This window comes from Phyllostomus discolor, chromosome 2 (genome assembly GCF_004126475.2).
Source record: "Phyllostomus discolor isolate MPI-MPIP mPhyDis1 chromosome 2, mPhyDis1.pri.v3, whole genome shotgun sequence".
Lineage (NCBI taxonomy): Eukaryota > Metazoa > Chordata > Mammalia > Chiroptera > Phyllostomidae > Phyllostomus > Phyllostomus discolor.
Genome location: NC_040904.2, coordinates 95,479,979 through 95,505,256, shown reverse-complemented (window position 1 = coordinate 95,505,256; position 25,278 = coordinate 95,479,979). Strand labels below are relative to the sequence as shown.

The window sequence follows — 25,278 nt, the reverse complement described above, 5'->3', positions numbered from 1 at the left end:
AGGGTCAAGAAAGAGGCAGAATAGCAAAACAGAAAACTTTTAGACAATAATTGCTCTATTCTAACACAATGCCACAGAAAAAAACTGGCTCTAATCCCACTTATACCAATAGAGGTCAACTATGGAGCTTAGGCTTCCACATTCATGTGGCTGGAATGAGGGGTCACAATGCCTCTGCCAGGGAAGTGTCAGAGAAAGCCACGTTGGGTGCTGAGATCTTTATCCTCAATGACCAGTGATGAGCTCTCAGTCCACTTCCTGGGTGTCAGTAGAGTCCACATGAAGAATCTGGGCTTCCACACCCACCCACCAGTAATGAGCCCATCCACCTCCAGAACTGGGTTAGTGTCAGACAGATGAAACAAATGGTGCTGTAGCAGTTGGACTTACACAGGCAAAAAGGAAACTGAATATCAATCTGAGTCTAGCTAACACATTATGCAAAAATTGACTCAAAAATGGAACACAGACTTAAATGTAAGCTTATGACTGTAAAACTTTAAGAAAAAAAGTCTTCATAATCTGGGGGTTAGGCAAAGTGTTCTTAGACTTGACACCAAAAGCATTATCCATAAAAAGGTAAAAATCAGTAAATTGGACTTCATCAAAATTAAGTATTTATGCTCTGCAGAAGACCCTGTGAAAAGGATGAAAAGACAAATTAGAGAGTAGGATGAACTACTTATTTAATAAAATACTGGTATCTAGAATATAAAAAGGACTCAATACTCAACACTAGAAAAACAAACAAGCAAAAACAAAACAAAAAATCATTAGAAAGTGGACAAAGGAAATAAACAGACATCTCACTAAAGAGGATATATAGACAGCAAATAAGCATGAAAAGAACTAATAAAGGAAATGCAAGTTAAAGCCACACAGAGTTATCACCACACATCTGAAAAAACAAAAGCAAAAACAAAAAAACTATGTCACCAAACTGTAGAGGCTGTAGAGACCCTGAATTGCTCATACATTGCTGGTGGGAATGTAAAATGGCATAGCCACTCTGGGAAAAGTTTGGCATTTTCTTTAAAAATTAAACATATAGGTACTATGTGCTCCACTGATTGTACTCATGGGCATTTATCTCAGAGAAATATAAAGTTATGGTCACACCAAAACCTGTACTAAGATAGCTATAGCGACTTTATTTGTAATAGCCAAAACCCAGAAACAACCCAGATGTCCTTGTCAGTACATAAGGGTAAATAAAGGGTACACTATTTACCAGTGGGTAAATAAACTGTGGTACACCCATTCCTTGGACTACTACCCAGCAATAAAAAGGAATTAGTTATTGACACATGAAGCAAACTGGATGATTGTTCAGTGACTTATACTGAGTGAAAAACTCAATACCCAAAGTTATTTATTCTGTAATTCCATTTATGTAACATTCTTAAAGGGATAAAATTATAGAAATAAAGAACATAGTACTGTTTCATAAGGCCCAGGAAGAGTTGGGACAGAAGGACAGTATTGTGTCTATGAAAGAGCAACATGAGGGATACTTGTGGTGATGGAAGCGTTCTATATCTTAACTATTGGGTTGGCCAAAAAGTTTGTTCTGTTTTTTTTTTTTCCCATAAGATGGCTCTAGTTGCACTTAGTTGCCTTTAATGCCATTTAAAACAATTTTTGTTAGATTGCATTGTTACCGCAGTCATATTAGCACACATTTAAAAAGAAACTTATCAAAATTGGTGAATTTTTGTGTAGTCGTTTTAATATTGAAGGTGGAAGAAAATAAGCAACATTTTTGGCATATTATACTTTATTATTTCAAGAAAAGTAAAAACAACTGAAACTCAAAAAAAAATTCATGCAGTGTATGGAGAAGGTGCTGTTACTGATCAAATGTGTCAAAAGTGGTTTGCAAAGTTTTATGCTGGAGATTTCTCGCAGGACAATGCTCCATGGTTGAGCAGACCACTTGTAGTTGATGGCAATCCAATTGAGACATTAATTGAGAACAATCAACATTATACCATGCAGTAGATAGCCAACATAATCAAAATATCCAAATCAATAAAGTTATTGGTGAAAATGAAAATGTGTTTTTTATTTTATAGAAAAACACATATGGACTTTTTGGCCAACCCAGTATATCAATGTCAATATCCTCATTGTAATATTGTGCTCTAGTTTTACCACTGAGGAAAACTAGATAGAATATTCACAGGGATTTCTGTATTATTTCATATTTACATGTGAATTTATATTGAACTCAAAACAGTTAATTTTAACTGTTAAAAAGTCAAATGGGAGAGTGTAAAAGTTAGAGGAAGTTTTGTTTACCTTAAAACACTCTGATATATTGAGTATAATGCAAATTTTGCCTGAATTTTTCATAAAATGTGAGAAATCAAACATGTTTCACATTTGCAATAGGCTTTGGAAACTATATTGCAGACTCCCTAGGAACCAGGATTTTCACTACTGTGTTTCCCAGTGTACTTGGGTGAAAACCATTGAGAAGTACTGAATGGAAATAAGGGAGGATTTAGAGAAATATATGAATTCTACCTTTTCTAGGCATGGAACTTTAAATATTTTACTTAATTTCTCTGAGCTTTTGTCCCCTCCTCTGTAAATTGGGAATAATATTTTTTTAAATTCTTCCCAGGGTTATTATAAGTATCAAATGAAAGAAAAATGTATCTATAAGCTGAAAAGTATTTTTATTATCAAGACAAACACTGATATGAGCACACTGTATGAAGGACTTAGATATGCCTTACGAAGAAAAAACATAACTAACCTTAACATATTAGTACAAACAAGAGGGAAAATACACCTGGCTTTTTAGAAGAGTAAAACAGGTACTATAAATTTATGTAGAATCAAACTAGACAAGGGCAAAATTACCTCCTCCTTAGTGAAGCAAAATCCTCAGTAAAGTATATATGAGGTCTGTCCAGAAAGTATCCAGCCATGTAATATGAAAATTAGAGGCACTTATTGAAAAAGATATAAGAGACATTGTATACAGAACAATGACACCTCAGTCCCCTTCAAAGTAGGCACCTTGGGACTTCACACAGTTCTCCCAATTGCCACCAGCTGCCCCATCATATTTTCCTGAATCTTATAGAGGTCTGAAATTTCATCCCTTTCCAAGGTGATTTTAGTTTTGGGAAAAGCCAGAAGTTGCAGGGCACCAAATCTGGGCTTTAGGGAGGCTGAGTCACCTGGGTGATTTGATGTTTCCCAAAAAAACTCTGCAGTACACATGATGCATGAATGGGCATGTTGTCGTGATGAAGCTGTCAATCGCCAGTTCCCATAGCTGTGGACTTCTAAATCACCCATATAGCTTCACAGAGAAATGTTCAAGCTTAATGTAAAATTTGATGCAGATTTGTTGCTCTACTGGCTTAGTTACTTTGAATGCGACAGCCACACAGTACACATGCTCACTCAACAGTGTCTACTGCCCTCAATGACCAGTACCATAAAGTTGTCATTGTTCACACATACACACTCCAGTCCCTGCTCCTTGGCAGCCAGCTTACACTGATACTGCACACACCATTCTCATTATATTAACAGTGGCTGGACTTTTTCTGAACAGACCTCATATAGCTTGACTAGTCTCTTTCAACTTTCCACCCAAAACTGGTGGAATGCAGATAGTGTCTGTCTGTTTAGCTATTTAGAATATTTTAAGTTTTATCCCTGTGTCATCATCTCCCAAAAATCAAATAAAGGGAAACCTTCAACCTATTGGACTGATACTGTCCATTCTGAAATGTGATGTATTTCTTGATTTTAAAAAATGTTAGGAAATAAAAATTGACAGATCAAGTCAATACTTAGGAATAGGAGTTTATGAGCCAAGGTGTATTTATTGGGGTGCAGGGATGCTAAGGTAGAATCTTATATTGCTGCTAACGAGAAGACAAGTACTAATTAATACGAGTTATGTGAATGACTATACCAAGGGAACAAAAATAAATACCTGCTGAGCATTTGACACTTGAATCATTCACTCGGAGATCTTCCAACTAGAGCACTTTGCTTGACTGTTGCCTGAGGGCAGGAGGGAGTTAGTGCCTGGGGCAAGGTTGATCATCTGGATAGGTTGACAGGAAGACAGAGGAGCTATAAGTGGAGAAGACTTCAGAAAGGAAGCAGGCTAAGCTTTGGCATAGATGTAGATTTATTTCCTGCAAGTTCCATGTCAAAGATGACTTAAAAATAATCCTCTCTGCACTAAATGAAATACAGTATTGTTAAGAGCAATCAGTAATAATACTACCTCTTGTCCTTTTACTTTCTTCTTTTGTGCTCTGTAGTAATAAGTTCTATAGGAATATCAGAGGCTGCATATCTGAAAAATCATAGTTGCTATGAGCACCTTCAAAATCAGGCTAATAGAGGCTCCGAACAGGAGTCCACCTGATTGTTCACTTTGTTAAATACCTGGGTAAGTTCCTTTGTTTGGAATTTTGTAAATCTGCCCACCTGCTTTGTTTTATTCTGAGCCTCACAAATAGATTGTAGGAGAGATTTCATGGTCTCATGATAATAGTAAGATGATGAAGTCAACAATTGAATAAGCTTGGTAGAGCATAATTTGTAAGGTATGAAGTAAACTAAAAGCATCCAATTGGATGTGTGTAGTGGTAAGTTTTTAAAAAGGTGATGTTTCTCCTAAGAAAATGTGTAGTCAGTTTTTTAAATCTTCCCCTTTGTTTAAACATCAGGATTTTACATGCTGGCTGCAAATCTCCCCATGAATTAAGTGCAGGTCCCTACTGCTTTTTCAACATTAAAAATTCACCTATAGCCCTGGCTGGCATAGCTCAGTGGATTGAGCGCGGGCTGGGAACCAAAGTGTCCCAGGTTCGATTCCCAGTCAGGGTACATGCCTGGGTTGCAGGCCATAACCCCCAGCAACCGCACATTGATGTCTGTCTGTCTGTCTCTCTCTCTCTCCCCCCCTTCCCTCCCTAAAAATAAATAATAAAATCTTTAAAAAAAAATTCACCTATAGTTAGATGAAGTCAGCAGTGACATGAGACAAGTTTGTGTTGTTTGATTGGAAACTGCCCAGCAAATGTGCCTGTGACCTTTGGGATTAGAAGGGTTTAAGTAGCCCCCAAATTGTGTCATGTCTTTCTTACTTAATACATATCCCTTTTTTTTTTTCAGAAAAATTCTTCAGATATAAATTTATGATTTTGCCTTGATGGCAAAGCTAAATCATTTCATTGAAAAACTTTTTACCATTGAGTTTACATGATACTCATAGGCCAGTTCCTAATTGCCTGGGAAGTACATTTTGCTATCATACTGCTCTTACTGAATTTACTTACATGCGGAGTCAAGCAGATCTGACTGGGGAAATATATGCAGACTGCATTGAGCTTGAGGGAGAGAAGAACGTCAGAAGATGGATAAGAAGATCAGGAATGAAAACTGGAGCCAATGTCAGAAACTAAACAGGAACTGGATCCAGGTTCCTATTTGGAAGCAAGCAACAAGACTTGAGGGTGACTGTGGCAAATGGCGTTGAGTGTGTTGGAGATGTTTGACAGCGTAGGACTGAGGTGGGAAGCCAACCCACTGGAGTGACTTTTGAAGAAAAGGAAGCTTCATTTTAGTATTCAAATTATTCCAAGTTGGTGCTAACATTAAATTTTTAGAATTATTGTCTACCTCTTTACTTGGGTTTTTCTATGGGGAACCTGACTAAAAATTCCAGTAAACCCCAAAAGTTATTTTGCCCATTCTTTGAACTCAAACGAGCAAAGATATCATTAACCTCCTCTAATTCAGTTTAATATGTGACACCTGATTATTGCACTACGTCTTATCTCTGAGCTCTCTTAGAAAACCATGCCTAAAATAACAAACACCACTTAGCATGTAATGAGTGCCTGCTGTGTGCCAAAAACTGTGCCAATTCTTATACACAGTCATTTGTTGAAAGCCTTCAGCAAACAAGCTATTAGCTTTACTTTACAGGTATATAAATTAAGGCTTTGATGGTTGAAGTAACTTGCCCTTGGATATGCAGGTAATAGGAGAGAGAAATAGGATTCTAAAATTAATGCTGCTTCTGCTCTGCCATACTGCTTCCCTTTTGGATTACAGAGCAAATGGCCTGCTCTTTGAAGTTTACTCTGCAGATAGCTGCATGTTGCAATAACTGTGATAACAACTAATAATAAAGTTGGTCTTGTAGCAATACCTACACCTAGACAACATCTGATTCATTTAAGTCATTTGCTCTCTAGAGCACTATTATTTTCCCCAAGGCTTACATGCAAAAACAATAAAAGAAAACTGAGGGGAAATCAAGTGTAATCTCAGTACCATGCTTAATAAATGCTGGTCTAAGATAGATGAAATGGAATAAATAAAAGTAACATCACTTAGTTACTTCTCTTCTCCCAAAGACAAAATGATACATGTTACAAATGTCAGAACTCCATCACTGAATACAGTTCTGGCATAATAGTGAAGAAATGAGAAACAGAGAGAAATTCCCTGTGCTGGTGAACTCAGCAGCTCTTTCCCCCTTTGACACTGGCAAAGGCCTATAATCTGAATGGGAGCGTTCATTGTTTTCCATCGGATTCAGTACTATTTCCAGGGTTCAGTAATCAAATGAACAGACACAACCAAAAGTTGTGTTTGCTATTTGCACTTTTGCCATAGCCTCATAACCTGGGAATTCTGGACCTCACTAACTTAATCCCACCTCCCCAACATTGTCCAAAACAGGAATGCCCAGTATTTTCCCTTCACAAATATTCGACAGGTTTTGAATTCCTGATACCCTTGAATGGGAGAGGCTGCTGATGGCCAGCCAGGATGAAACCTCGTCTTCCATTGGGAACCACAAGTTGCCAGTATAGCTGAAGGGAGTGAATGTCTTAGTCTTAGCGTAGGTTCTGCTTCCTCATGCTGGGACTCTAATGTACTGTAAATATGTTACTTCTCTATGTAGGACTGTATTTCTGTAGCATATGCTCCCAAGTATGCCTTGTATAGTTGCACAGCCTGTGGCTTTAATAACTCTCAAAGCCTTTTCCTGGTTTTATGTTACCGACTCAGTAGCAAAGGGTAAATTTATATTAAAGGCCAAATATTAAAAATTCTAGGGAGGACTCTGGAGTATCTATTTTGGAATTTAATTGAAATCAGTGTAAGCTTGTTCACAGATGAAAAACCAAATAGGTATGTTTTAGAGGCTTGTAATGATAGCTGTGTGTTATGAAATGAAACCCAGCAAGGAAGAAAGTAAAACATTGATTTTTTTTTTCAGGATGCCATGTGTCTCTGCACCAAAGAATGCTTCCCCATATCATCAGTATCTCATATTAGTGACTTTGAGCTTCCTGTTTTTTGAAATACCTAGGAGGGAAAGATGATGCTTTTATTTTCTCCCATATCCCAAACATTTGAGAAACATGTCATACCTAATAGAGACCGACCTCACACTGCAAATAGGTTGTGTTCCAAAATTACATTTCTTGTTGTTCTCTTTCCCTGCAATGCATTTTCCCATAGAAATAAGATTCTGTTTGATGATTAAGTTACCAAACTGTACAAAAAAAATCATTTAATCTATGACATATCTGTACCCACCATGTGCTGACCCCTGAGGACCCATAAATAAATTCCCTCAAAGAATTTCACATTATCATGAATAAGAAAAACTATTACAGTAAGCAGAGTCCAATACAGCAGGATAGGTGCTAACAAAAAGATATGCAGAAGTGTTCTACAGGTCCAAAGGAAGGACCAACTAAGTCTAGTTTAGAAAGACAAGAATGTGAAGTCAGAGAGTGTGTAAGTGTAGCAGCAGAGAAGTGCCAAGCCATGGCATCGTCAGAACAGTGCAACAGTAACTCATGGGGAGCAGTGAACGATGAGGTTGGAAAGGGAGGCAAACGATGATACCAGAAGAGCAAGCTCTGTTGGTTTATCCTGATGGTAGAGAGGAACAACTGAAAAGAGTATCCCAAAAGGCCTCGCATAATCAGATTTGCATTTTTGAAAGATCAAGCTGAGAGTGATGGGGAGATCTAGAAAAGTGAGAGACAGTAGGACACAAATAATTTCAAAGTTTTACTAGTCTAATAAAGTTAATTGTAAAATACTTCCTGTGTTTATATATGCAAGAGTAGTATGGTAAGTGTAGATTCATTTATTATTATTTTTCTTAAATATTAAGTAGATTTTTTTATAATTATATTTAAGCCTGGTGAAGACTTAGAGGTAACAGTTAAATTTCTAAAATGTTTATGAAACTATAAATATTTTCTATCCTTTCTTTAATCAATTTTCCTAGTTATATTATTTTAGGATATTGAAATCTTCATCTCAATTTTTTAAAGGATTTGACATAAATTTTTCTAATTTTCCAGTAAATAGTTCTGTAAAACATGTACAATATTTCCTTATCTTTTTAATCTATAGTGGCATCCAATTTTTTTATTAGCATCTCTATTCATATTCACTTTTTATTGCTAATATTTATTTGTTTAATTTTGTCTCTTGACAGAGACCTGATGATTTTTAATCTTTTCAAAGAATAAGCTTTTAATCTTGTTGATTTTTTTCTATTGTGTCCCGTTGTTCCCTGTTCCAATGATTTAGTCTCTTATCTGTGTTATCATGTCCTTCTTGCTTTCTGTGAGTTTATTATGATGTTCTTTTCCCAACTTCTAAAAATACATGCTGAGCTTATTAATCTTCAATGTTTATTTCTTTAGAACATAAACATATTGTTATAGGTTACCCTCTAAGGAATGCTTTAACAGAAACCCACAGGAGTTGGTTTGTGATATTTTTATTATTGTTCATCTTATTTATTATGATTTCCCTTGACTTATTTAGAATTTCTAAATAAGCTGTTTTTAAGTTAAAATTTGTTACTGATTTTTAATTTAATTGCATTTTGCCCAGAGGTTGTAATCAGTAGATAGCAGCCTTATTTATTGAGATCTGCTCTTTTTGTTTCTGAATGCAGTCACTTTTTATAAATGATTCATATGTATTTAAGAGAATTCTTATTCTCTACTTGTTATGTATGATATTCTATCTACACTCAGGAATTAATTTTAGTTGCCTTTATGAGATAAGATAATGTATTGAACTAAGGTCATGATAAAGGAGAAAGGAAGAGGACGTATTAGAGATATATTTAGAAGATTTTAATTGATAATTAATGGGATGCTAACATTATATAAATTGAAATCTAGGATGATTCAGCCATATTCTGACTTAGGTTATTGAATGGATTTAGATTCTGTATATTGAGACCAGAGACATAGGAGAACAGGCTGCTTTGTGAGAATGAGATAAAAAGTTGAATTTTGAATGTTGCTTTTGAAATGCTGGTGTGACCTCCAGGTTAATATGTGTAGAAGATAGTTGGAAAGAGGTACCTGTAGTTCAGCAGAGAGACTTGGCATTGAAACACTATTTGGGGAGGCATCCACATCAAGGCATAATTGTAACCCAGGTAAAGTAAGTAGAATGAGAAGAGAAGGCAGCAGAGGACATGCTTTGAAACCTAGAAACATGTATTACTGTACATATGCCTTTCTCACATGCCTTTCTGTCTAGTATTTTGCTGCTAAATTGGCCAAAGACCATGATTATGTAAATTGCCTTTTGCTGCCATTGCTGACAGCATAAACCCAGACCCTGAGACTCAGAATATTTCTCATGGCAAAGCCCCCAAATGTTTGTCCAAGCAGCTAACAACAGTGAATGCATCCATGAACATGTTCCCACTGCTTTAACTCCTCTTAGTAACCTCATAGAGAGGGCCCACTACTCACAACTAAAGCAAAGTTGAACACAGAGGGGTTGAAAGATTATGTGGGTGGGAGAAACAGAAATTCCTGTTGTTGTTAAGTTGGGAGGGGAGAAGGTAAAAATCTCAGCAAAGAAGAATTCATCCAAATAAAAGAATACCTTATACTACACTGAACATTTTTTACTCCAAGATCTATAGCCATAAGCCAAAATCAGCTGTTTTCATCTTGATGCAAAATTCACTACATTAGTCCCATGGGCCCAGGAGGGCATCTAAGAAGAAAATAACATTTCTCTTTAATTTACCATTGTTATTTCACTTCCAGCTCTTCCCTTGATGCTGAAGACAAAGGACAGGGATTAAATTAGTGGGGCAGCCAGTATCTCTCCATTTGGTTCTACATCCACTCATTTACCCTTCTATCCTATCACCCTGAAGAAAATTAGCAAATGTAGAGGATCCTTAAATCCCTGGTCTCCAAGCTTTGGGGTCAGAATTTGTGGGAAATGATGGATTTGATATCAAATAGAAATCTGAGCTTAAACAAAGCTTTTATTTTTGTTTTCCTTCAGTTTCCTCATCAGTACAACTTGGACTTGGAAAGGAGCACCCCCAAGGTCACAAGCCACACTGAAATTCTCTAATCTGTTCAGTGAAGGGATGAGTGGTAATGACAGAGGTCCTCAAAGTGCATCATAGTTCACTATAATTCTACATTCAAATTATTTATCATGCTCAGAGCACCACTGTGAGGATGTAAAGGATTAAAATATATAGAAGTCCTTCTGTATTTTACATTTAAAGAAAGCAGGGCATTCCTGATGGTCATCAGGAGGACCATATTTCAATTTGGAAACTGGGTCTGTACCTCTGAAATAAATTACATATAAATATAGACTTCACTGCCACTTTTAGAGAATTCTGTTGTGGATGGTAAGCACAATTTACAGTGCAGCCAGATGCCACGTCCCCTTCTCAGGATGTTTAAGATTGTTGCTGACTGTACAAAGTCAGTGTTTGGACTATGTATAGAGATAGATACCAAATCATTCTAATCAACAGAATAAAAGAGCATCACATTTAGATTTTATGGCAATTTGACAAATAAGATTTAGTAAATGTGCAGGGTTGAATTATGAAATAGTTCACTGTACAGCTCTTACTGAATACTCATTGTGTTCCAAGGACATGGTTAAAAATAGGCATCAGGCAGTTTTGCATGCACAGGTAATCACAGCTCTCCTAATAATATTTTTTTAAAAGTACCTTCCTCTTATTTGCCAAGGAAAGTAGTCTCAGTGATTTATTGGAACTGTGAGTGCTCTGTCCTGCCTCTTCTTTCCAAAAGAAGGCATCCTTCCTTTCTGTTAAGTCTTTTTCTGGAGTGTTTCCTAGGAAGGCAGGGCCCTTTGAAACAAACAGGTGTTAACATAAATCTGATGCAAATAAGGATTCCTGCTGTCGCAGTGACACATGCTTTGTACTTACATAAATACATTTCTCAGAAAGCTCTCAATGTTGAGAAAAACTGTTTGAAAGGAAGCCGAGCTAGCTAAAAATGTTATTCTTTGTACTCTGAATACATCTGCCTCTGCCTCAGATTGGCTGCCTTAGTTAGTGTGTATGTGTGTTTAACATATTAAAATTAGGCGGGTTTTTCTTCCTTTCCACAATTTCAGCACAATTCTCTCTTTTGGATTCTAGATACTGAACTAATTTGTATTTATACTGTGGTGGCATCTGATATACTCATGGCTGCATGCAATGATGCATGGGTTCAAATGGCCATTGCCCGGCAGAATCTTGGCCTCTGCAGCCCACACTCAAAATATATTCAGTGGCCTAAGAGAACTTCACATATAGCAGTTCCTCTCTTGCCTTGCTCAAGCTTCCTTTATGCCTATTTAGTGGGGTGGTCACCACTGCAGATTTCCTACAAACATCAAACAAGAGAGCATGGTGTCCCCCATGTCTTGGGCTTTTTACTAAGTGAGGTCTACCTTAGTCAGGCTTAGCAAGGGAGGATGGTCCACTGGCTGGTCATTAGGTGAGTTTCAAACTAATTGTATCTTATTGAGCTCAAGGGACTCCTTATGAGTGCCTGAATATATACATCAACCTGCACACTGTAAGACATATTTAGAGATTTATACATTGGTACTAAGGAGGTCTGAGATGCAACCCAGGTAGCTTGTTCAGACTTCAATGAAATCCACTTTCACAACTTTTCTGGGAATACAACTCTCTAGAAAATCTTTAGAAAGCCCAAGTTAAAAAGAAAAATCTGTTGGTGGCCCCAGAACAGTTCCACCCAAAGTATGCTTCATGGCTTGACCTGCTAAACACTTTGAAAAACAATTACATTGTCAAATAAATTTGGAGAATATACTGTCTTTATCTTTTAGAAATTCACAACATACATTAGCATACTAAATGTTTTAGGAACTCTAATAGTTAAAAATAATCCGTTATTTTTTTTTCTTAACCCAGTGTTTCCCAAACATATTTTCTATAGATACTACTTTTTGCATAGCATTTATCATCATTCCAAATCTGGGGCAGTGCTGCCCCTGGGCAACTCTGAATACGCATACAAAGAACCAAGAGCTCCCACTTGTCCCGGGTTCCTGAATGTAAATCCTTAAGCTGGTTGTCTTGAGCTTATCTAAACCCCTATGACACCCTCAAGAGGAATATGAGGGACCAGAAATTTGGATCTGGAGTAAGATTTGAGTCTAGATTGGGAGGCTGAGCTGCCCCTAGCTGGATATTCACAAACTGCTCCCACATTGAGTGGCACTTTGCCTACCTGCATGGCTTCCTGACACTGTTCCTCTAATAAGCCAAATTTACCTTTCCATTTTAATTAACATGCCAAGAAGTGCACATTCCATAGTTTTAAATCTGTAATCAGCAATTTAAAAAGCCCTAAACTCAATGTATCAGAGACAGAGAAAGAGAGAGAGAGAGAGAGTAATTGGAGGTGGGAAAGCCAGTGATTTTGCCAGAGGCACTCCTGAAACTATTCTAGCAGGCAGTGAGTCAGTGCTCATTTTTCCATTTTAAAGAAAATCCAGACACTATTAAAACGTGTCCTATTTTTAACAAAACACAATTAAACTGTCACATATCCTTCTTTCTGTTTTCTTCTCCACTGCTGCTGATGGTGACCAAGATATTTGCATGGGAATAAAAGCTGTCTCTTTTATATTCAACTGACATCTCTACTTCCCTGATATTATTATTTTGTGTTTCTATAGACTTTATCTTTCCAAAAGGCTTTCTAATCATTTATTAGTTATTCCTCACAGCCTCCCCATTAGGTAGAACATTATGATTTACCACTTTAGCCATTTCATTGTTCTCCACTCAGTTCCTCCCTTCTTTTCTTCATGGAGGGAAGGGAGCAGTAAATGACTCAGGGCCTACAGTGTGTCAAGCTTTTTTATCCTATAATCACCATAATCCTCTAAGAGTAATGTGATTTCTGGATGAGTTCAGTGAAATTCATGCTGCTTTTCCCTCTTCCTTCCAAGTTTGCTATAGAGAAAATTATACACAACTATAACACTGACCAAATGAGAGGACAAATTGTTGGCTTTATTAATAGCTGGACAAGCATCTGAGGAATACACTACACAGACACACTTCTGCTCTGCCCCCCTTTCCCCACTCACACACAGTCCAACCCTACCCAGTTCAAAGTTTCTCTGGTAAGAGACACCAGTGGGAAGCTTAGGCTAGGAATGATAAGTGAGGATTCTTATTCTCTCCTATTCTATCCTCTTCCTCTAAAACTCAGTCTAAGTCTGCATTTACCCAACCAGTGACAGAAACAAGGAGTAGGAATAGAAGCGGGCATGTAGATTCAATCCCAGTGTTGCTTAGGCTTTGATTCCAGAGAATACAAGAGAGCCCTATGCATGAACACCAAAGTGCCAGGTGGAACTTAGAAACTCATCTTCAAGTCATAAAAACTCTGCACTTGTAAATTATGACCGTAAAGGACAAAGGTTCTGTTCCATCAAATTAGAAAGTCCTTCCATTGAGGCTAATGAGGTGTGGATCACATGGAAAAATAGTGGACGCTGCATCTTATATGACCAGTTTAGAAAAATGAGGAGAGCAGCAGAAACACCCCTCACTTCCCAAAGGTGGTATTAATTATGAAAACCAAGGCACAAGGTGATTAGATGAATAGTACAAGGTCATAAAAGCTAGTGAGTGGCAGACCAGATGATTTATCCATACCCTGTATCTGATAGAGCACGATGGCCCGAATGCCCAGTGTTTCTTGGACTCTGAATCACTTGCATTATGACCAATAATTCCACATTTTTCTGCCCCCATGATAATTTTTCTCAGGCACCATTGTGTATGTCCAGAGGGAGTATATAGCATATCATTTATCTACCTAGCATAGATAAATGCCTATGTTATAACCACACCTACTGGGACTAGCTAGCAATCAAATTGAGTAGAATATCTAAGTGTCAATTATTTTGACAGCTTATGGTCCTGTGTTTTGTTTTGTTTTGTTTTGTTTAGCTATTAATGCACTTTATAGGATACATCATTAGGACCTTAATATGGGGTTCTTTGAAAACTATATTTAATGCATTACTGTCTTATTTTTAAACCTTAGAACATAAGGAGAAACAAAGCGATTTAGGAAAAATTAGAAAAGAACAAGAATAATAGTTAATAGCCTGAGCAGAAGAAAACAGAAAAATAACTAAGGCAGATATGAAAATTTAAAACTCAGAGCAGAGTAGAGACACTTAGTTAAAAGACAAAAAGCCCAGCAGATCCTTCAATGAATTTTAAATATATAAAAATCTGTTACAATAATAGATGTTCATAATTATAACCCTGGCTCTTCAGGGACAGAAGGTGAATTAATAGCAGTGTTTTCTGTTTAAAATGGCAAGAATATGTGTGTGACACATTTAAGAAAGATTTCCATCCAAAGAATTTAAAATGTAAAATGTCTTACTGCTTAAAGACAGAACCCCTCAGCAACTGAGAAACAAACAAACAAAATATTTGGCTTTCCAGAGTGAATCATTTCCAAAGAGTCTTGGATAAATGTAGTCTTACAGATATATTTTTATTCTTCCAGGAATAATTACACTGAAAGGGAATTACAAATTTGTCACATGTCTTTATTATATGTTAAACATGCACACCCCTCTTCATACTACTTCCATCCACCTACTCCTCCCATTCCACGGATCCATTCAGAGAAGTACATCCCCTCTCAATGTACCCAGACAAAAGGGGTCTTATATTAAAAAATGATCTGTTGCTCATCTGTAATTTCAATGTAGCCGAGTGTCCGTTGTTTTTCCTTTGCTAAATCTGGAAACTGCAGTCAGAAAGTTCTGATGATCTGTCAGATTGTGTAACCAATGGAGTTTTTGCTGTTTCTGCAGAGATTCCTTGCTCCCACACCTGGACTTGCTAGAAGCCATCAGACTCCATTTGCCTGATCCTTCGATGGGTGTTTGGTCTCTCAAATGTCAGAGGAAGAGTTTTCAACAACGGCATTAAAATGATACACCTCTGAAGTTCTTAGGAATGGTCCTATCCAGCTTCTAGGACCTTGTAAATCACATAAGAGATTGGACAGTTCTGATGTCAAGAGCTGTGACTTGTGAATTGGGCGGGGGCGGGGGGGAAGAATTAAAGAACAGTCAGAAAGTTAAAGAACCAAAGCCTGTATGTATGCCTGATGATTCTGGTAATTGTTATTGGGGAGGGAAGCATTGCACACTTTCTTTGAAAGCCATGAATAAACACAGTTCTCCATTGTTTTTTACATTTGTCTGAATTTGGCAAGGTGTATTAACCCTTAATTTGCCCTCTTTTTCATTATCTCTTTTTTTAAATTCATCTGCAATTGGTTCTCTTAGGAATAATGAAAGGAAATCAAAGTGCCTTTGTGAGTTTTGACAGCGAAGTGCAGATAGATTGATTAAAAACATAGTGTTTCTTTTTTAAATTTAAATAGAGGAAAGATTTGTGGGTAATATGCATAATATGTATTCACTCATAACTAGCTAGCAGTGGGAAGAGGGAGAAGATACGGAAGCATCATACTGTTGTTCTGCTTGTAAGCACGAGATTGATTATAAGATTTTTCTGTGTCAGTTTCATTATAAGCAAATTAATTCTTCTTTCAGTGGCTTGAGACTTTTTCCTGAACTCCTTGTAGAAAAAAAATATGTATCAGTCATTTTCATTTTTTATGAACAGTGAATCAAATCTGAATGTTGAGTTAGTGATCCTAACTCAGAAGATAGTAGTTACATATAAGATGGTCTGCCACAGAAACCCTTTATTTTAATCTTGCTGCATTCTGTTTACTGCATATTGCAGCATGAAGACAGAAAGCTCAGAGTGAGCTCATTTTCTCCCCTTGTTCATACAGGATATCAGTGTGAGGATACTCCTTCATCCAGAGAGCACAGAAGATCTTCGACAGTCTCATGTATGGTTAGCACATACTTCATTTCTCAGCTTCTCACCTTTGCCCTTAGGTGCTGCATGCACCTACAGACAAAATGGGAGCAGAGAACGGTGTATTAATCATATAGACAGTGGCCAGAGGCAAGGAATTGTGGGTGGTGAGAAAAATGTTAGGGCTCTGCTAGATGAATCAGAGATCTGGGAACATTACCCTAGATGAAGTAGGTCCATCATAGAACTTTGTCCAATTACATGAGAAGAGATGTCTAGATTACTGGGCTGGGGCTGGTACAATAAAGAGGTATCCATACATACTTCTTTAATTCAGACTATGTTGCAGAATGGGACCGTCTAAATTAAGAGTAAGAAATAAAAACAGGGCAAAGTGAAAGTAGAAAAACAGAAAAGGCCTGACTGACAGCACAGGAGAAGCAGGAGGTGGAAGGGGTCAAAAGAGATGGCCACCTACCTGGCAGGAGGCGGCTGCAGAATGGGCCTGGGCGCATGTGTTCTGTGGGGCCTGAAACTCCCATAATTTGTAAGTCCTCTTGAAAAAAATACAATTTGGGTATAAAATTCATTTTTTATTTAAACTAAAAATAGGAGCAATAAGTTACAAACTTTAAAAACTGGTAAACATAACAAAATCAAGAGAATATCATTTTATGAATTACTGGTAGCTCTCTGATATGCATCGGATAGTTTCATCCCTACTTTTTTTGGTTGTATGTATTATGATTGCCTTTTTACAAGACTACAGTTTTGTTATAATATTTACAGAGTATATAGAAGGATAATTTAACTTTGTCTTTACTATGGATGATCAAAGTTTGTATTATAGTATTGATAATTTAGAAAATTTATTTATGTTTCACAACTGTTACTGGCAATGTCACCCAAGTGTTAGGGATGTTGTCAGTTTGGGGAAAAGGAAAACTCTTGGGATTCTTTTATCTACAAACTTTAAAAGGTAAGGACATTTCAAGTTTTCTAGTTCAGTGACTACTCCTAAATATTCTGAGTTGACAGCAGTCTTTAACCACTGTGTGGCCAATTATTCTCATTTAAGTACAAAACTAAGAGTTTTATGGTATCCCTGTTGATTTTAGTGTTTTGTATAAAGTGGACAAGAAAATTATACATTTCTTGATTCAATGACTTTACATACAATTTCCCATACCTCTATTCCCAATATTTGTAGAAATGTGACAGAACATTCTATTTCCCTAAAACAATGCTGATAAATGTCATTTCACACAGTTTACATAAAAATAAGATGTAATATATGCTTTCTATACAGAATATTTATAATTATGTACACTACATCATCAAATATATTCCTGAAAGCAAAGGTTCTCATCTTGATAACAGAATCTATATTTATAATTTTTCTAATATTTTAGTCAAGGATATACATACTGAAAGGTGACCATATCATATTATATGGTTCACTAAACTTTCATAAATATACTTTCATTAAATAGATATTTAGGTCAAAGAATAGGATACTACTAACACCTTTAGTAGGAGGGCTACTAAAAGCCCTCTTTTTTCCCCTCTTCCAATCACAACCCCCTATGAGAGTAGTTAGTATTTGCCTGCTTTTGTACCTTATACAAATGGAACATCTATGTGTGTGTGTGTGTGTGTTTGGTTTCTCTCCCACAATAGGTTTTTGGCATACTCTTAGATTAGTTTATTCTTATGTTGTAGAGTTTTCCAATTGCACATAGACTACAATTTTTTAAATTTGTTCTAGTATTAATGGACATTGGGCAGTTTCCTTTGGGACTGGAAATACAAGTAGTGCTACTGAGAACATTCTCATATAATGCCACTTAATAAACATAGGACTCTTTTCCTATTGGTTATGTTTTTAGCAGTGGGGATACCAGATCCTAGGGTAAACAAATATTCTACTTTTGCAGATTCTGCCAAATAGTTTTCACAAGTGGCTGAGCCACACTGCTTAAACTTGACTGGTCTGATGTTTGGAAGAATTTTCCATTAACTAGCTTCTGGCTTTGAACATTTCAAATTTTGTCCTCCACTACTCATGTAATTCTGGTACTGGGTAGTATATGATTATATCATGTTACAACCTTTGTCCCTGCAATACTGAGTGAGAAATAACATCCTACACTAGGGTGTTAGTAACAACTTACTTCTTCAAGGAATCAACCATGAACCTCATCAGCACATCCCACTCAACTTAATTATATGCAGCACCAACTCAATTTCTATTCAGCAGGATTCCCAAGATAACTGAGGCCAGTACAATGCAACCCACAACTAGAAGTGTGATGGAGGAGAAGAAGGTTGAAAGGAGGCAACAGTTGTAACCCATTGTGATTAAAATATGATATTTTTGCAAATTTTACAAAACTTCTGACCAAACTGAGCAAACAACTAAGGTTCCTCCCAGGGGATTGGGAAGGGGCTTTGGCAAGTAAGGGATCCTGAAAATTAAAGTCCATTAAATTATTCATTATCTATTGTTTAATAACAAATAACCTCAAAACTCAGTGACATTCAACAATAAACATATTTTGCTCATATGTCAGGAATGTCTGGCTATGTGGTCTGCTAATCTTGGCTGAGATCACTCATATGCTATCCGGATCAACTGCCCTAAAAAGGCTTTGACTGGGGTGACTTGCAATGATTCAGCTCTTCTCATGTCTCTCATCTTCCATGAGGTCAGCCCAAGCATTTTATTTCTCATGGCAATAGGAGAGAGCCTGAGTAGAACAAGCCCCTATGTACAAGCTCATTTTAAACCTCAGTTTATATCATGTGTATTAATATCTCAGTACTTAAAGCTAGTCATAAGGCTGAAGTCAGAATCAGAAGAGGGAGAGGCCTATAAAATTCCATAGCAATGAATGTGGATAAATGGAAGGAGGAGGATGGGGCCTTTTCTACCATCATTCCATGAAAATTAGGTGTCCAGTAAAGCCACCTCTGGTTCTTGGCATTCCCTCCACACATAACTAGTTGTAGATTTGAGAATATCTTTAGGAGTAATATAAGGTTGGGTGAGAAAAGTATGCAGAGAGCACACCTGTAGTATAAGTTGTGTCACAATGTAAATACCCTTCCTCATCCAGAATGTCTGCCTTCATTTTAACTGAGCACAAACTCTTGTCACATCAAGGCATGCATGGAAAATGATGACATCTTTAAAGCATCCCAGACTGGGCTGCTTATGATGAGGAACAAATGGTGTGGATCCTCTGACAGCTAAAGGATGCAATATCTCTACACACCCAGAACCAACTCCTGTCACACCTGTGTGATTCAGCCCACTAGTTGGGAAGGGAAGGTCTTCATCAGAGTACAAAGGCTGCTCGGGCTTTCACCACTAAAGACTCATCCTTTTAGTGTGAGGCTCTTTCCATATGGAAGCACCTCTGGGGCAACATAGCACAGTTGTTTACATGAAGACTTTATCACTACAGGTTTTACTGACATTTTATTTTTAATTGTTTTGCTATGTTTTGTTTTCCTGGAGAAAGAAACAATAGATATGGGAAGGGCTTTCCAGGGGTATCCAATTGCAGCCTACAGACTGCATACAGCCCAGGGTGGCTATGAATGCAGCCCAAAACAAAATTGTAAATTTACTTATAACAGTATGACTTTTTTAGTGATTATGTGTTGCAATGTATTTAACGTGTGGCCCAAGAAAACTCTTCTTCTTCCCATGTCACACAGAGACACCAACAGGTTGGACACCCCGCCATAGTAAAGAGCAGAAGATGTACTTTGGAAATATAGAAAAGAAACAGTAGAGAGGAAGATAGAGGGCTTAGAAGGCAAACTGCCCTCATAATTTGGGTTCAGTTTTCTCTGTCTCTTCTACCTGTGACAATATTGTCTCATTGAGTAGAAGAATGAGGAGTTTCCTCATGTCAGACTTTAATGTACCCTGGAAAGGGTTCCTGCCCTCAACTATTAGTGCCACTTTGCTTCACAGAGAGTTTAAATATAGTGGAGAAGTAAACTGTTCCTTTTGGATATAATCCCCCATGTAGAGTTATGACTGTTAATCTGCAAAGTCTTAATAATTTTAGCTGGTTGATGCTCTAGTATCCTCTCTACAAGTTCAGAGAATTTTTTGCAAAATGTTCCAGAGAGAGCACGTATTAACATTTTCTGTATTGAGCCTGTATATAGAGCTATGGTTGTTTTTGAAATTTAGGAATTCAGGTAGAATCTTGTTTTAAGCAACTGGAAGAAAATCAGAATTGCTGTATTGAATCCAAATCTCATTAAAATAGGAATTTAGTGCTAAAGAGTATGAAGGGGTGCACTGTTTATTGAGTTTTTTAGATGTGTTTATATGAAACAAGTATTAGGTATGCATTGTGTCTTCAAACAATAACAAACAGGAGAGATGCAAAAGGGGATGTTCTCTCCAGGTCTGAGGGAATACCTAAAATTATCTTGTCCACTGTAACTCTATTTATTTTTTAAATTTTATTTTATTTTTTCACTTACTATTTATCTCCCCATACCCTCTTCCACCTTTACCCACCCACCTCCCCACCACAATCGCCGTAATGGTACATACAATATAGGATGTTCTTAATATGATTTGTATGTTTCTCACATTGTTTTAGTAGTGATGGAGGCATGGACAAAGTTTCTTTCATCGTGTTCAATTTTTAGGGTTATATCTTAGGCAATAACCAGGAAGAGCTGCTTAAACAGAATTGTTAGTATTATATTGTTTATGGAGAATTCAGATATGATAAGGAAGAAATTATTATAGGATTATCATATAGAATTATAGAATATGAGTCTGTAAGGTCAATACCAGTTTTCACTCTCATTTTACTCTCCACAGCTATTTCATGGGCAATCTAATGCTACCACCTTCATTTATGAGTTACATCTAACTAGGGGACAAACCAGAGCTGGAAACCAGGCCTTCTGAGATTTCAATAATGATGTTTGTATTAGAAATATCTGATTTTCTTGTACTTGGATCAATGCCCAGACTATATAGTTTGACTCCTTCCAAAATTTCTGGACCTCATATAAACATAGCCCCATTTGGAACATCAGATTCCAAGTTTCATTCTTTAGTACCCTTACTTACACACGTGCATGCGCGCACGTGCACACACACACACGCACACACACACACATCCCTAGCAGTGCGCAGAACTCTGAAGTTTCACCAATATACAATATAACATCTGGCATTAAGTATACTTGGTTTCACAGATATTCAACCTCAGATTTTATACTCAATTTTAAATGAGTAATATTTTCATTAAGTAGAAAAACAGCTAACTGCATTTTAGTTTTCAACACAAGGACACTTGCCCACCCTAGGGCTCCACCTTCCAATTCCAGGTTACTGTACCTGGAGTGGAATGGAGGAGGACCCTGGGAAAACCCAACTAGAACACATTTACTGTTAAGAGCACTTTAAGGGGAATGAGAACATTCACAGTCTCAACAGAAAGCAGAAACATGACATGGTCTTACTCTGTTGCCCTTCTTTTCCCTCTGTGTTTATCCTCTCTTTGTGGTAGTGTAACTGGAAAAGACAACAGTGTTGGGGCTGCCTGTCACTACCAAATCCAATAAGCAATGACAGCGATTGAATCTTTTATGGGCACTTTATTTAGATGGCTGATGATCCGAGAAGATGGCTGGTTCATACCCTAACAAACCATATTGTCTTCTCTTTCCTGGCCAGATCTTTCATAAGGGGGATGGGGGAGGACAAGCAAGGTGCGGTGAGGGCTTTGAAATTCAGGGAGGATTAGGTGATTGAAGCTGCAGTCTTCCTGTTCTCAACAGTTAGCTGTTCCCAAGGGTGGAGGGGGAGTGGGTGGTCACACAAAAGGCCCGGATGCCTCCAACATGTCTCCAGGCAGTAATCTCTAGCCAATGCCCCAGGAGGTCGGCTGCTTTTCTCAGGAGCCATAATGGGCCTTATTTGTAGTTTCTTTTTTTATTTTAATCATTGTTCAAATACAGTTTTCTCCCTTTTACTCCCAAACCAGCCCACCGTCCCCACCCTCCCCACTTCCCTCCCATTACCACCCTCCCTCTTATCTGTAGTTTCTGAAACAAAAGCTTAACATACACATTACTTGTTAGACTTACAGCTTTTTACCTTAAGCTAAAATTTTCCAAGTTTTAAGTCCTCTATCAATAGAGGGCAGAACCAAACTCTTAAATCAACTGAAATATTTGGTGCTCAAAAGGCTGGGTTGGGGTGACTCTTTTTTTTTCCAGAATTCACTTTTTCCCATCATAGATTTAGAATATAAAAGGCTTCCATTCTAAGTAATCTTGAGAATGCTATTTAGCCACATATTTGGTTTTGCCCTTTTCTGAATTTATCATCTTCCAAACAGTCTGAGATAAGGGTGGTAAAGGGGGAAAGGAGTGTGGAGAATGAGAAATTTGTTCAACATATCCATTCTTTTTCTGAATTTTCCCATATATCAAAAAGAAAAGTTATGAGCTTCAGGAGAGAAGGCAGTAGGCATGAAAGTCTGGTTTTCAATGAGAACAGGGTTTCAGCAGAACAGTGGACCATAGAATGGAATGGACTAAGGCCGGTTGGAGTACATTCCCTGCTCCTCTTAAAGAGTATTAGCAAGATACTTGACTTGAGAGAGAAAATGTGGAAACTTGGAACTCTGAGAAACAGGAGGGATGATTTGTACTGAAAGCACTGAATGTGATGTGGGGTCAGATGCTGTGTGGAATAGCACAGAGGTGTTAAAGGAGTAATTAACAACTATAATCTAAATAAAACCTAAATAAAAAAGGGTTTGTAACAGATGGGACTAGAAGCTACAGAAAAGGCCTGGGGTGGCAATAGGAAGATAAACATGAATGTACTAGGGGAAGTGAGAAGTAGCTCTTAACAGCTATGTCAATGACAAGATCATTGGCAATTAAGAGCTTGTACTTCTTGTGCTATGGTATGTCATGGTCTGTGAGAAAAAGTAGAAGAATAATTGTTATACTGCTTTCTAAATCAACAGAAATCTGTTTATAAATAGCCATATGCACATCTCCACAAATACATGTATTTTTAGTGAAAATATGAAAGGACAAATTTTTACTTCTTATTCATCAATGTTTGATCTAAATCCAATCAAATAACAAGATGGATGTCACTGTACTGCCCTAAAAAATGGTTACTATTTAGCCAATGGTTGCTTTAGGCAATTCAGACTTAACACTTATATTAATCAGTTCTTGCCACAACAATGCTGTGTGACACACCACCTTCAAACTGCTTTCAGGAAAAAAAGCATTCACTCTCCTATTCATAGATTTTCAGGTTACCTGTGTCTTGACTGATCTAAGCTAGGCTAAGCAGTGTGGTTCTGCATCAGGTTACAAGGTGGGCTTGGCTTCAGGTTGTGATTTGGGTGCAGGCTGGTTTTCATGCTGGTGCTCAGGGGCAGGGCATGTTGTTCTCATGGCAAGTGGAAGGAGCTGAAACATGAAGACACATGAAAAAAGGTTCTTAGAATATTGCACGGTATCAATTACACAGAGCAAGGACTCTTCATAAGTATATTCCTTATCAGTAATAACTATCCGGTACTTACTATTAAATTCTTAATAGGATTGACTATATATTTTTCATATGTACCCTTGTCAATCTAAATACAGAAGTATAGAATGTCTTTGACCTGGCAAACTGATGAGTAATCATCTGATTTCCAATCTGCTGTCATGATTTTCTCTGGGTTTGGTACAGTGAGCTTACAAACCATGAGGATTTATGGCCCTTCATCTCAGATGACATTTTTAGCAATAATGAGGAGCAGTCAGTATCTTTTTCCTCTCCACAGCCCCTTTAACATCAGATGGCTGCAGCTTTAAGCAAAAAGGGTACCTGAAGAATTCTAACCCATGGGGCCTTGAGACCTCAGGTGTTACCTCTTGTAAAGTGAAGGCCCCGAGACATGGGAGATGTGGTTTCCCTTACTGACCATGAAACAAGTCGATATGTAAGCTTCAGTGGAAAAAGTATATCTTAAGGTATTTATTATGTGAGAAATAGTAATCAATACTTCACTCTGTCCTTTCTCAGATTAATTAAGCTCACGGCAGCCCGCTGAAGCAGACCCTAGTTCACCTGCAATTCACAAAGCAGAATACATGATTTACCAATCTCCCTGAAGTCCCTACTTTAAATTTCTACAAATTTTCTACCCACTCTCTCCTTTGTCATTTAAAATATTGTAGGTATGTATAAATGCCAAATGCTGGCTGAATTGATAACTCATTAAATAACAAACAGGGTGGTCTCAGCTTTTGTCTCTCACACTGAAAAACATAACACTTCTGATCCCTGCCCCACAAATTAACTGCAATTTGGAGAAATGGCTGAAACAACATTTGAAATATTTATCTTCATACATGAATTAATTTATTTGTCCTACTTAGTAAAAAAACATAAGAGCAATATATGAGTTAAATGAAATTACTAAATGGTAGATACTTGTTAAAACATTCCATTCATTTCATCAAGACTAGTGAAGCAGTCTTCATACATGCAGAACTTTGTTTCTTGCTGTTTATTAAAATAGAATCTATGTTTACTTTGATTTATAGGCTAAGATAAATACCAGCAAGCTGTTCTTGTAGTCTCTGGTGCTTGCATAAATGTATGGACATAATAAAATTATACAAATAATAAACATAATGGAAAAGAGAAAGGCAGCTCTCATATAGTCAACCATCTAATCATTATCAACTCTATCATAGAGTATTTAATATTAGAAAGTATAAAATGCCACTTAAAAACTCATTGAATTTGCTGAAAGTTTGATAAAACAGTTATTTGGGTTCTTATGAAAGCCATTTCCATTTATGTAGGTTATTACTTTGCCCTGCTTTAAGGTCAAGATTGTTCAGAGAAAACCTGTTGTTCTAATATCAAGAACATATAAAATTCCTCATATGTTAATTATTGCTGATATGGGCATGGCATTTGTATTAGACCTCTGTCATGGGAGAATGGT

General features: G+C 37.2%; 1 protein-coding gene and 1 long non-coding RNA gene across 5 annotated transcripts in view; one reads left to right on the top strand and one right to left on the bottom strand.

Annotated features, from left to right (window-relative positions):
• Positions 1-25,278, top strand: part of LOC114490454 (limbic system associated membrane protein) — a 638,505-nt gene that overhangs the window by 523,046 nt on the left and 90,181 nt on the right. The gene's annotated exons all lie outside the window — the stretch shown is intronic.
• On the bottom strand, positions 4,680-7,352 carry LOC118498895. The gene is made up of 2 exons (XR_004901389.1): positions 4,997-7,352; positions 4,680-4,789 (listed from the first exon to the last, which is right to left on the bottom strand). It is a non-coding gene; the product is annotated as an uncharacterized LOC118498895 (long non-coding RNA).